The 9,264-nt window shown below is 44.8% G+C and overlaps 1 pseudogene; it reads left to right on the top strand.

Moving 5' to 3' along the window:
* The first annotated feature begins 3,553 nt into the window (after nucleotides 1-3,553).
* On the top strand, nucleotides 3,554-4,097 carry LOC101602486 (annotated as a pseudogene).
* The last annotated feature ends 5,167 nt before the right edge of the window (nucleotides 4,098-9,264 follow it).

The raw sequence follows: 9,264 nt of genomic DNA, 5'->3' as shown, positions 1-9,264 counted from the left end.
CCATAACATAGGTCAGCCTGGTCTAGAGCAAGATCCTACCTCGAAAGACCAAAAAAATAAATAAAACAAACAAAGAACAGGTCCTGGGGATGTGGTTGTGAGCTTGTGTAGCATGCCCAAGAGGCCCTGGGTTGGATCCCAGAGCTGTAAAAACTGGATACAGTGGCTCCCACCTCTAATCCTAGCCCTTGGGAGGTAGAGGAAGGAAGTTCAAAAGTTCAAGGTCATCATCGGGTACACAGGGAATTCAAGGACAGCCTGGGCTAAATGAGATCCTATCTCCAAAAACAAACAAAATAATAAATAAAATCGAGGAAAAGTTATTGTTTCTAGGAATCAAACACCTCCCATTGCTAGTTTTTTCTGCCATTGTCAAGGCTGAGAGATTTGTGATTTTTTTTGGTGGGGGTGGTTTGAGGTAGGGTCTCTTTGTAACCCAGGCTGACCTGCAACTCACTACATAGTCTCAGAGTGGCCTCGAGCTGATAGCGGTCCTCCTACCTCTGCCTCCTGAGTGCTGGGATTAAAAGTGTATACCACCATGTGCAGCTTAAAAAAAAAATTATTAGAGAGATTGTTCAGTGGTTAAGGCACTTGCTTGCTAAGCCTGACAGCCTGGGTACAATTCCCCAGTACCCACATAAAGCCAGATGCAAAGGGGCACCTGTATGGGGAATTTGTTTGCAGCAGCACAAGGTCCTGGCACACTCATATTCTCTCTGTCTCCATATTTTTAACTTGTTTTGTTTGGTTTTTCAAGGTAGGGTCTTGCTCTGGTCCAGTTGACCTGGAATTCACTATGTAGTCTCAGGCTGGCCTCGAACTCATGATGATCCTCCTCCTCCCTCTGCCTCCCGAGTACTGGGATGAAAGGAGTGTGCCACCACGCCCCGCTAGCGTCAACTTCTTGAATGGTGGTATCATAGGGGTACAGTACCATGCTTGGCAAGCAATGGTTCTGTTTCACTTTCCTGCTGCCTCTGGTTCAGGTACTGCTGTCCTGGTCACAGCTGAGGTAAGCTCTGTGGCTCTGCCTGATCCACTCTTACATTATCCCAGCCTGTCTCCAACAGCCATCAAGTGTCTCTCTACCCAGGTCACCTCAGCCCAGAGATACCCATGCTGTCTTGGTTCTGGGCCTAGAGTGGAGATTGGTGCATGTGCCCCAGAAACTGTCCGCCTCTTAGCCTTGGCAGCATGTGAGGAGAGCAGGAAGACAGCACCTGTCCCCCCTGTTGTGGGCCTCTGACCACAAGCAGCCTGCAGCTGGGGGAGAGCTTCAGGCTGCTGACAAGCCAGCTCTTCAATAAACAAGTAGCCAGAGAGGAAGGGCGGGGCTCGGCTCTCCAGTTCTCTGAGTGTTGAGTTAGAGTCATACTCTACTTCCCAAGTGCTGAGACAAAAGGCATGAGCCACCTCCAGCCTTAATATATATATATATTTTTTTAATTTTTTATTTATTTATTTGAGAGCGACAGACACAGAGAGAAAGACAGATAGAGGGAGAGAGAGAGAATGGGCGCGCCAGGGCTTCCAGCCTCTGCAAACGAACTCCAGACGCGTGTGCCCCCTTGTGCATCTGGCTAACGTGGGACCTGGGGAAGCGAGCCTCGAACCGGGGTCCTTAGGCTTCACAGGCAAGTGCTTAACTGCTAAGCCATCTCTCCAGCCCAATTTTTTAAAGTATTTATATATCCCATGGTAAGAGAGAGAGAATGGATGGGCCAGGACCTCCTGCCACTGCAAAGAACTCCAGACACATGCCACTTTGTGCATCTGGCTTTACTGTGTACTGGAGAATCAAACCAGGGGCCTCAGGCTTTGTAAGCAAGCACCTTTGGCTGCTGAGCCATCTCCCCAATTCAGTGAACGTATTTCTTTATCTTTGGTCACCAGATGAAGGAGTCTCCTTCTGTTTGGAAGCAACACCAAGACAAATATGTATCTTTTATTTAAAATATTTTGTTCAGAGGCTGAAGAGATGGCTTAATGGTTAAGCCATTTGCCTGCAAAGCCAGAGGATCTTGGTTTGACTCTCCAGGACCCATGTAAGCCAGATGCACAAGAGGGCACATGCATCTGGAGTTCATTTACAGTAGCTTGAGGCCCTGGCATGCGCATTCTGTCTATCTCTCTCCCCTACCTCCCTCTGCTTCTTTCCCCCTCTCAAATAAATAACTTTTTAAAAATTTATTTATTTATTTATTTGAGAGCGGCAGACACAGAGAGAAAGACAGATAGAGGGAGAGAGAGAGAATGGGCACGCCAGGGCTTCCAGCCTCTGCAAACGAACTCCAGACGCGTGCGCCCCCTTGTGCATCTGGCTAACGTGGGACCTGGGGAACCGAGCCTCGAACCGGGGTCCTTAGGCTTCACAGGCAAGCGCTTAACCACTAAGCCATCTCTCCAGCCCATAAATAAATATTTTTTAAAATAAAAAATATTTTGTTTATTTATTTGCAAGAGAGAAAGTAAATGGGCATGCCAGGGTCTCCAGCCGCTAAAAACAAAGTTCAGATGAATGTACCACCTTGTGCATCTGGCTTATGTGGGCACTGGAGAATTGAACCTGGGCCCTTAGGTGGGTACCACCATGCCTGGCCCCTTCTTCCCTTTCTTTTTCTTCTTTCCCTCTCGACTTCCTTCCCTTTTTCCCTTCTTTGCCCTTTCTTTTTATCGGGTCAGAACAGTTGAATTCCTAAAATGCTCAATACGTGCCAGGCATGTTGGCACACACCTTTACCCCCTGCCCTTGGGAGGCAGAGATAGGAGGATTGCTATGAGTTCAAGGCCAGTCTGGGACTACAGAATGAGTTCCAGGTGAGACCTTACCTTGAAAAAACCAAAACCATGGAATTTCAAAGGGGAAAGTGGGGGGGGGGGAGGGTATTACCATGGGATACTTTTTATAATCATGGAAAATGTTAATAAAAATTGAGAGGAGCCGCTCACTGCATGGTAGTCTGGTGGCCCCGCCGCCTCACCAGGACCACCGCCGCCTCCTGCCCTGCCGCCCCCGCTCGGGACCGGCTGTATGATTAGGCCACAATCTTCAATGAGTAGACATATTCCTCCATTCTGTGGTGTTCTTGGTCACACATTTATGGGGTTTCTGAAAGGCAGTGGAGATTACTGCCAGGCACAGCACGATCTCTATGCAGACAAGTGAACTATAGAGATCCATTACTACTCCACCAAGAAGCCCCCATAAGAGTGGTTAGCCTGGACACGGCAGTGTGGACGTGAGATCCACAGCTTTAGCAAGAGCTCAGACCTGGATGGGGTCAACCTCAGGGCACTTCTTTATATTGCCTCAGTATTCCTGGATTGATGAGTTGCTGCTTCTTGTTAGGAGGTTCCTTTCATTTCCCATTTCTCTCAGCTCCATACTCAAAAGCACTGAGAAGTTCAAGTGGAGTATATTGAAGTAGACTTCAGTGTTTTTTTATTTTATTTTTTTTTTTGCTCCCTTTCTGTGTTCAGTTTTTTTTTTTTAATTCTTTCATAACCCTATTGAGGGCTTTTTTGTTTTTGTTTTTTAAACTAAATTAACATGGCTCGAATGAACGGCCTTGCTCCTGTGGAAGTCACATACAAGAACATGAGATTCCTTATTACTCACAATCCAACCAGTGCAACCTTAAATAAATTTATAGAGGAACTTAAGCAGTATGGAGTGACCACAATAGTAAGAGTATGTGAAGCAACTTACGACACTGCTCTTGTGGAGAAAGAAGGCATTCGTGTTCTTGATTGGCCTTTTGATGATGGTGCACCACCTTCCAACCAGATTGTTGATGACTGGTTAAGTCTTGTAAAAATCAAGTTTCGTGAAGAACCTGGTTCTTGTATTGCGTTGTGTTGCAGGACTTGGGAGAACTCCAGTGCTTGTTGCCCTAGGATTGATTGAAGGTGGTATGAAATATGAAGATGCAGTACAATTCATAAGGCAAAAGCGGCGTGGTGCTTTCAATAGCAAGCAACTTTTGTATTTGAAGTATCATCCTAAAATGCAGCTGCACTTCAAAGACTCCAATGGTCATAGAATCAACTGTTGTATCCAATAAAACTGGGGTGCCTGATGCTATTGCCTTGGATATGGGACTTCAGACAAGACCTGTTTTTGTCATACATAATTAGCCAACATTTTGGCTTGGTGAATAATTCTAATGAAGTCCATAGGAGTGTTTTCCCAGGCTATAAGCTTGATAGACTTGCAACCTCTAAGTTTGGGTTATGATCAACTTATTTGGACACTTAGCAAAAGATTCTTGCTGGTCAGCATTTAAAATGTGATTATTATTTGTACCAATTGACCTTTCGTAAAATCATGTGGCCATGGGTGTCTTTAAATGTTCCCTACGGCAGAATCTTGTCAGTACATAAGGCGTGTGTGGTGGTTTGATTCAGGTGTCCCCCATAAACTTAGGTGTTTTGAATGCTAGGTTCCCAGCTGATGAATATTTGGGAATTAACACCTCCTGGAGGGAGTGTATTGTTGGGGGCAGGCTTATGGGCTTTATAGCCAGTTTCCCCCTGCCAGTGTTTGGCACACCCTCCTGTTGCTATGGTCCACCTTATGTTGGCCAGGGGGTGATATCCACCCTCTGCTCATGCCATCGTTTTCCCCTGCCATCGTGGAGCTTCCCCTCGAGCCTGTAAGCCAAAATAAATCTCTTTTTCCCAGAAGCTGCTCTTGGTTGGGTGATTTCTAACAGCAATGCGAACCGGACTGCAACAGCGTGTAAGACAATTAGTTGCCGAAGCGTTTAGCACAACATTGTACATTTTTAGTATCACACAGAACCAACGCTCAGGAGCTAAGGACACTAGACCCTGGGTGGTTCATTCCTTCAGTCATTTCAAACTCAGGGTCTATATATATAGTTTTCTGCTCACTTTATATTTATATTTCCCACATTCATACCAGGACACATCAGATTTGCTCAAGTGTTGATTTTTTCTTTTAACCAACTCTTTTGGTGATTATTTTAATGTCATTCTGTCTTTTATGCTGTTGTGGAAAAACCTCCATTTTGAAAATCTGCATTGTTGAAGAAACACATGTCTTTAATGTCTCCAGACAAACAAAAAGCCTTATAGTTAATTTAATGTTTGCACTCTGAGGTGCACACAAACAGGCAGGGCCTGAAGAAAGAATGGGAGAGAGGCTGTTCACTATCTCCATCAGATGTTGCCTTTGTCTTGTATAGCAGAGAATGTGCTCTTTAATTTAGTAAATGTTTATAAAGGTAGAGATGCTTTGTTGTAAACAATTCTTAATCAAAATTTCTAAAATACTTAATTTTTTCCATACTTAACAAAAGTTCTTTGCCAGCTTTTTTTTTTTTTGTTTGAATTATGATTTTCCTCTTTCCAAACTTGCAAAAAGGTGGGGTCTGCTAACGAACTGAGCAGACATCTAATATTTTATATGCCTTTTGAGCTATGTAACTTAATAATTGGATACTTGATAATTTGTTTTATTATGTAATTGATAAAATGGTGATGTGTTGTCTAGTGCCAGAAGGTGCTACATGGGCAACTGGGGGAAATGACCAATATCTGTCCAAGCAACTCATAGTCTAACCTACTTAGCAACAAATAACCTGTTGTGATGCCCACACAAGTGTAATAGTGGCACACAGCCATGGTGGGGACCCAACTGCTCTTGGTTTGGCTAACTGATCCCCTCAGTGGTGCAGGACCCATAGCTGGAGCTGGGAAACAAGTCAGAACCATACCCAAGCATAAGCCCACTCTCCATTATTCAAGCTACCATCAATCATGGGGTACAAGAGGGCCTACACCTATTAAACTCTGTATTAAAAAAGTAAGGGTTATCTCATTTGTCCTGGTGCTAACTTATTCTCTGTTGGAGATTCTGCTTCTCTTTTTCAGATAGATGCAGATCCTAAGGAGAGAGCCACCCCATCATACCTCAAAAAGGCCCCGACTGAAACTAAGGAAAATTGGCAAAACAAGCAAAGGTGCTGTTTTTCTGATGAACCAGATACCAGCACAAGGGGGAAGGAGACCAACACACAGAAAAATCAACTCCTACCAAATCAGAAAGCCAGAGCCTCAGAGGCCCCCAACACCTCATCACTGAAGCAGACCAAAAATGAACCCAACATGGCTCAGGGAAATTTTGCCGAAGAGGTGGGGGAAGGTATGTCAGAGCCACATGTTGGGTCATGATATTTAGAGACATTTATCATACCAATAACTGTGGGCTAACTCCACAATGCACAACCCATATACATCAATAAGGAGGGGCCCTCCCATTGGGGAGGGGGTAGGTCACGGATGAGCCTAACAATGGTACCAAACTGCCTGTATTTGCTGAATAGAAAACTAATAAAAAAAATTTTTTTAAAAATGGCGACGTGTTTTAATGTGAGTTCAACCATATATTTATACTGTCTAGGAATGTGTGGTTCTAGTTCTGTGGGAGAAATAATTTGTCAGTGTTCACCAGCTTGTAAAAACTTAGTGCAAGAGCTTAAACATCTAAATAAATAATGAAGTGCAAAAAAAAATTGAGAGAGAGAAAAAAATAGAAAGACTATCTTCACCTAAATCAAGAAAAAATATATATAAAAAAAAGAAAAAACCAAAACCAAACCAAAACAAAGCTCAGTATGAATGAAAGGAGATCACCTTTAATCTCACATTCCAGCCTCACTTGCTAACTTCTCTTCTGCTTTTAAATTGTTTTTGTTTTATTTTTACTTTTGGTTTGTCAAGGTAGGGTCTCACTCTAGCCAAGGCTGACCTGGAATTCACTATGTAGACTCAGGGTGGCTTCAAACCCACAGTGATCCTCCTACCTCTCCCTCCCAGCTGCTGGGATTAAAGGCATGCACCACCACACCTGGCTAAATTATTGTTATTTTATTTTATTTTATTTACTTACTTACTTGCAAGCAGACACACACACACACACAGAGAGAGAGAGAGAGAGAGAGAGAGGCAGATAGGAAGAGAGACAATGGGTGTGCCAGAGCCTCTAACAAACTTCAGATGCATGCACCACCTTGTGCATCTGGCTTACCTGGGTACTGGGGAATTGAACCAGGATCCTTAGGCTTTGCAGAAAAGCCCCTTAACCATTGAGCCATGTCTCCAGCCCCCTAACTTCTCTGCTTCTCTTAATATTTTATTTTTATTTATCTGAGAGAGAAAGAGGGAGAGAGAGAATAGGCAAGCCAGGGCATGCCACTGCAGAAGAACTCCAGATGTGTGCGCCCCCTTGTGCATCCGGCTAACATGGGTCCTGGGGAATCAAACCCGTGTCCTTTGGCTCTGCAGGAAAATGCCTTAACTGCTAAGCCAGCCATCCCTCCAGCCCTGCTTCTCTTGATAGCCAAACTCAAAAGCTTTATGTATATGCAAGATCCAACATAAGACGCCAGAGAGCCAGTGGCCACATGAAGAGTGAACGCTGACAGGTCTTCCTACTCTCAGTATTTTATATGGTTTATCTCCTGATCTCCAGGGACAATACTGAACTGAAGGGCTGGAAGGTAATTTTATATGTTATGCAAATAACTCACAGTTCCGATGCCACTGGCAGCTGAAATGTGAACCATGTTCTTGGCAGACTTAGACATTATTACCTAGTGAATTGTGGTAACTGAAATGCATGCCCAGCAAGGCCCTTTAAAGTGAAGCCGGCCTTTCTTACAGAGCCATCACAAAAATAAAGCTGCAGCGGGGCGTGGTGGTGCACACCTTGAATCCCTGCACTCAAGAAGCAGAGGTAGGAGGATCCCCGGGAGTTCAAGGCCACCTTGAGACTTTGTAGTGAATTCCAGGTCAGCTGGGCCAGAGTGAGACCCTACCTCAAAAAACCCCCAAAATAATAAACAAATAAATAAAGATATACAGAAGCAAATTGTGGAATCTGACCTTGGAGAGTCCCAAAATATCATTATTGTAATATATTTTTTTTTATTTTGTTTTTTGAGGTAGGGTTTCACTCTTGTCCAAGCTGGCCTGGAATTCACTATGTAGTCTCAGGGTGGCCTCGAGCTCACGGCGATCCTCCTACCTCTGCCTCCCAAGTGCTGGGATTAAAGGTACGTGCCACCCCGCCCAGCTTCCAGTTAGGTTTTATTTTTAAATATTTATTTATTTATAAGAGAGAGAGAGAATGGATGCACCAGGGCTTCCAGCCACTGCAAACAAACTCCAGATGCATGCACCACTGGCATAGCGTGGGTACTGGGGAATTGAACCTGGGTCCTTAGGCTTTGCAGGCAAATATCTTAACTGCTGAGCCATCTCTCCAGCCTTAGTTTCATTTTTCTCAAGGTAGGGTCTCACTGTAGCCCAGGCTGACCTGGAACTCACTCTGTAGTTCCAGTCTGGACTCGAACTCACAGTGATCCTCCTACCTCTGCCTGTTTGAGCGCTGGGATTAAAGGCGTGTGCCACCATCCCAGGCAAAATTAATGTATTTTCTTAGTCTGTGTGCGGGCCAGCTTTTACATATGGCCTGGGGATGGGAACACATCAGAAGTCAGGGAACTGGAGTTGTATGGCAGGTGCTTTATTCACTGAGCCATCTTCCCAGCACTCTCTTCCCATCTCTCTCTCTCTCTCTCTGTGTGTATGTGTGTGTATAATAATGTTTATTGTAGTCAAGGCTGGTCTCAAACTCACTGTGCATCTGAGGATGACCTTGGATTCCTGATCCTCCTGCCTCCACCTCTTGAGTGCTGAGATTACAAACATAATCCCATGACTTGCTAATGTGGGGATGGAACTCAGGGCTTTGTGCATATTAGCCAAGGAGGGAGAGAGGGAGGAAGGGAGGGAGGGAGGGAGGGAGGGAGAGAGAGAGAGAGAGAGAGAGAGAGAGAGAGAGAGAGAGAGAGAGGGAGAGAGAGATTGAGAGAGAGAGAGGGAGAGAGAGAGAGGGAGGGAGGGAGGGAGGGAGAGAATGGGCACGCCAAAGCTTCCAGCCTCTCTAAACGAACTCCAGATGCATGCGCCCCCATGTGCATCTGGCTAACGTGGGTCCTGGGGAATTGAGCCTCGAACCAGGGTCCTTAGGCTTCACAGGCAAGTGCTTAACCACTAAGCCATCTCTCCAGCCCAGAAACAAATTTTTTTTAAAAAAAAAAGGCAAGAAAAGAAAATAGGGGACTGGAGAGATGGCTCAGCAATTAAGACACTTGCATGTAAAGTCTAACAACCCAGGTTTGATGCCCCAGTTCCCATGTAAAGCCAGATGCACAAAGTGGCATATGCATC

The sequence above is a fragment of the Jaculus jaculus genome, chromosome 14, assembly GCF_020740685.1.
Source record: "Jaculus jaculus isolate mJacJac1 chromosome 14, mJacJac1.mat.Y.cur, whole genome shotgun sequence".
Classification (NCBI taxonomy): Eukaryota; Metazoa; Chordata; class Mammalia; order Rodentia; family Dipodidae; genus Jaculus; species Jaculus jaculus.
Note: the sequence above shows the minus strand (reverse complement) of the source record. Positions and strands in the feature narration are given on the sequence as shown.